This window comes from Sinocyclocheilus anshuiensis, unplaced genomic scaffold (genome assembly GCF_001515605.1).
Source record: "Sinocyclocheilus anshuiensis isolate Anshui unplaced genomic scaffold, SAMN03320099.WGS_v1.1 scaffold94, whole genome shotgun sequence".
Taxonomy (NCBI): domain Eukaryota; kingdom Metazoa; phylum Chordata; class Actinopteri; order Cypriniformes; family Cyprinidae; genus Sinocyclocheilus; species Sinocyclocheilus anshuiensis.
The window spans coordinates 370,964-375,673 of record NW_015546049.1 but is presented as its reverse complement, the minus strand read 5'-3'; the positions used below and the strand labels follow the sequence as shown (position 1 = coordinate 375,673).

The 4,710-nt window shown below is 32.7% G+C and overlaps 1 protein-coding gene across 2 annotated transcripts in view; it reads left to right on the top strand.

Moving 5' to 3' along the window:
- The first annotated feature begins 586 nt into the window (after positions 1-586).
- The window catches only part of LOC107699092 (insulin-like growth factor 2 mRNA-binding protein 2), a 37,217-nt gene continuing 33,093 nt past the window's right edge, over positions 587-4,710 (top strand). Inside the window, exons 1-2 of one of the 2 annotated variants that reach the window (XM_016500261.1) lie at positions 711-740; positions 1,294-1,336. The gene's annotated coding sequence lies outside the window, so the exon portion shown is untranslated. Of the gene's footprint in view, positions 741-1,293; positions 1,337-4,710 lie in introns of both variants that reach the window. The other variant, XM_016500258.1, reaches the window with a different exon arrangement.

Below are 4,710 nucleotides of genomic sequence, written 5' to 3'. Positions count from 1 at the left end.
AGACAGAGAGAGAGAGAGAGACAGAGAGAGAGAGAGAGAGCGAGAGAGAGAGAGACAGAGACAGAGAGAGAGACAGAGAGAGAGAATTGAATTTTGAATTTTAACAATCCTTTATTACAAATATAATTCACCACACAATTAAATTACAATATTCATTTATAAAGAAAACAAACCCAACTCACAAATGTGTAAAAGCCAAATCGCCTTCGAAAACAGAACACAAAGCCTCATTGTAACACCAACTTTCCACAAAAGAAAGAAGAAAGAAAGAAAGAAAATCACATTATAAATAGCTGTCATAAATTACAGTAATTGATCAGCAAATATAAATGTATATACATTCTATTTGAAAAGGTTCAATCAAAAGCACTTCAGGTTTATTTGCTCTAGCTAAGAGTTTCAGTTTCGTAGTAAAATAGGGGAGGCGCTATGAAGTAATGCTTTACGGTGAAGAAGGACAATAGTTCTGATTGGACAGAGTCCATGTACCATCGGGAAGACAGCCACTCCTCTACTACCGCGAAACGACGCGAAAATCTTAATAACCACGTGAATATATAAGAGAACAAGTTCTTTCCAGGCTTTTCAGTTATCCGCTTCCACGGGGAGTGTTTTTTTTGCTCATCATACGATGCAGTTTGGATATTTCCGCCGGGTGGTGCATTTCACGGATTTCCCGCAGAATTAATTTTCTGTAATATCTTGGTGAATTTATTTGAAAGACTTCACAAGGCGAAACGGTATGTTTATGCGTTTGCCAAGTTGGTGCAACATCTGAGTATGCTTGTTCGAGGTGGACTTTGTTTAGGGTCAATGGAATTGAAGAAAAGAGATTATAATGTAGTTCAGGGTGAGGGGTGTGTGATTGCATGGATCCTTTCCTTTCAGCTAACGCAGCCCAAATATAAGAATTCATTCAATTTAAGTTCGCATATCAACTGGCTGTCAAGAGTAAGTCACTTAAATAAGTAACCACCGTTTAAGGCCTATTTTAAAGGAAAGACGTACAGATGAGCCAGTTTAAGTGGGAGGAAACAGTTTTGTTTAGCTTGGCACCCTTGTTTATTTTGTGCCTGTTTCTCAAAATGATACAGTTGATTATTGGAGATGGTCGTTTTTATAACCTTTATTTTTAAAATTTGGTGAACAGAAAATGTTCATATATTTTTATCATCAGAACTAGACGTGTATGGATTGTATATATACTGTATATATATATAGAGAGAGAGAGAGATAAAATGTTCCTGGTCTTTTTCCACTACTGTTAAGTTGTCTGCTCTGTTGTTTTCTCAGGGAATTGCACAGGAAGGTGTTCAAGGTTTCCCAGAAACTTAAGGTATTTTTCTGCTGTCTTAATCTTTGACTGGGTATAAGTGCTTACTTGTCGGTTCCACTGTGCTTTTAGAGTTGTTTGAATGATCGTGTGGGCCTAGTCGCACTTGTTTATATCCTAAGTTGTTATTATGTAACGGGAAATGTTGTTTTGCTCAGTCGATCAAAAATATGACTTTTTTTTTCCCAATTTAGGGAAAAAAAAAATTCGGCCTTTATGAATCAGCGTAATTATAGAGATTACATCTACAGGCAAAGCTAGGCCTATGTGTTAATTTAATAACACAGGGCATGACGAAGGTTGTTAAAATGTCACAAAGTCAAACTTCCTGTTTAGTACGAGTGCTTCTGTCCATTGTGCCAGAACGAACACACACACACACGCGCGCGCGCGAGGGAATCAGGTCTGAAAATAGCACCATGTTGTGCGGATTACATGGGTTCCTGTCGCATAGACTTAGCATAAAGTTACTACATTTCTGTGTTTAATTTGTATTTACGTGTTTGTATGTTTGTAACTTTCGTCTTGCTGGATTCGCCAGTTTAGTAGAATATCTGCTGGTTTACGTCGCAATAATAGCTTACATTTTTATAGTTGTTTTTAATTATTATTTTTAATCATGCATATTATAATTTGTATTATGTGCAATATTTATGTTGGATTCTGACTGTCTTGTTTACCTTCTCTTATTATATCAGAACGTGTATCTCAGAAATGTTCCAGTTTATGGAAAAATATCTAATAGGCCTATATAGACTTTGTGACATGCTTTGTGTAGGCCTATAAGTTTCTCTGAATACATTACTTTATTCAGTACAATACTCTCAAAAAGAGTATCACAGTGAATAAATTTTTTTTTTTTAATATGTTAAAACACATGCAGAAGTGCTTGAATAGCAGTTAGAGGTCACTGCATAGTTAGCTACATAGAGCACAACCACGTGATCAGCTTTACATTCCTCCTGTTTGGCCACCCTCTAGTTTTTTTTTGCAAATGTGTTTCTACACAGACATATGTTTTTTTTAAAGAAAGCTTTTTCACAAGGATGTAACTACACTGTAAAAACCTGCAATCGTTAGCTTAAAGAGCTGTTTCTACCTGATAGATATCTACCCATAAAAAATGAGCATTGTTGGTATAAATTAATGTGTATACTATATAGGCTGGTTCAGTGATGGTAAATATTTTTTAATAAATAAAACATAGACTATTTGTTTCAGTGCACATATGATTGGTGGAGACAAAATGGCAAATTTAAAAATACAAAAAAAAAAACATTAATTGACAGCTTTGATCAACTGAATATTGTGGTGGTCATTTCTGCTTCAGTTTGTGTCAGTCTAGTGCAAAACCCAAATAGACAGGCAGGCAAAAGGATTTTGTAAGTAATTATATGTAAATGAAAATCATTCTGAGAATATCCACATGAAACTTGACAAGTTCTAGATTAAAGCATTCCATCAGTGTGAGCGGGAAATATTAGATTAACTTTATTTCATAAGGATTGTTTTGCTTATGAAGAACACATCATGTAAGCATTCGATTGTATTAATAGAGGTACCACCATCTAAAGTGGGATATGGTGCAAATACCATAATCAAAATCCACTATGTAGCAAAGCACTTTTAGTTTTCCACTTTGTTGCAGTTAAGTGGCTGTTTTTAAATTAATTATAAATTTGTTACTTTCACTATGTACATTATACAAGCATATTATTATAATATACACAAAGAGTGCATATTGATATCTTCCTCTGTGGTTTGTGGCAAAGGATTGTGATTTCCCACAAAACCGTCAATGTTTTAAGAATAAAATCTTAAATATAAAACAAATCAAAGCTAAAATTGAAATCAAAATTCAAAAAAGTAATGTCAGTATTCATTTAATCACCAAGGAGCCACTCAGCTTTTCAAGTGATAATATTTAAATAATAATTCAATGATAATTAACTATTACCCTAAATAAACGGTATAAATGTTCCGTTTAGTTTGTTTTTTGTTTGACTTCAAACATTATCAAATTTATGTAGTTGATAATTATATATTCTCAACTGTTTAAACAAGTTTATTTTTCAGTGTAAGTACTTGAAGAAAATAATTACTCTGAAATCATTATGTAAATATTCCAACGGACCTATAACACATCAGATAGCAAACTAAATCAATACACTGAAAAAAGGGTAACCTAAAAATGGTAACATCTGTATTAACTGGTTTTATTCAAGACAGAAATATTATTTACCATCACTGAATCAACCTAAATACTTTTACACCAACAAAACTAAATGTTATCGGTTAAATTAAGCAGAAATAGCTGATAACAATTGCAGGTCATCAGTTTTTGTAATGATTACAATCTTTGTAGTCACTGGGAATCATTTATACAACCCCAACTGTGTTGCTAAGCATTACAAAACGATTTGCAAAACTAGTGCTTGTATTTGAGGTTATATCAGCTGTTGATCTATAGAAGTTATATATTTGTTGTTCATATAGTCATTTGTCTAAATGTTCACGTTACATAAAATATTGTACATTTGAAAAGGCAACGTTTTCTGTACTAAAGGGTTTGTGTTTTGATAGTGGAGTCATATTGAATATTTTCTTAAGATTAAAATATAGAGACACAAGACTTTTTATTAGTAGATTTAGGAGTGCTTACAAATAGTAATTTAATCAAAATCAAAGACAACCTTTTAACAGCTTTGAGAGTGATTGTCAGCAACATTTGACAGAATCAGTCCATTTTAAATGTAATAAGTATAAATGTAAATACATCTAATACATTAAATAACATTAAATAATAAAGATAATACAATTATAGAATTTATGTAATTTACAACATCACAGGTCTAGTGATCATTAAAGCTTAGTAAAGAAGCATGTATTTTAGGGTAGTCTTTGTATTTTTGTGAAGCTGTTTATGATTGTTTTAAACATTATTTATTATAGGTCTCAATTTCCTGGTTCTTTAATTCTCTTTAAATAAGATTTAAATGATGTTATTCAACAGATCTGTTTATTTGTGCATCAAATTGTCTTTCTTTTTGAAAAAAAAAAAAAACTGACCAATCCTTTCTATACTTTTTGAGGAAAATAGACAACCTAAATGTAAAATAAAAAATTAAAATCATGTAATTCATTTCATAAAAAATGAAAGCTCTTCAAAGTTCCTGAAAGAAAAAATTGGTTGTTTCTGAGGGAAGTTGTTTTTTGTATGCATTTGTGTTCAAGTGCTTTTTCGGAATTACTTTTTATTAAAACTGCATAGAGAAATACGGTAGTACGGAGACAGTGCTACTACAGACAGTGGAAGTGGGCCAAGCCAACCGGCGTGTGTGTGCGTGTGTGCGTGTGTGTGTGTGTGTGTGTGTGTG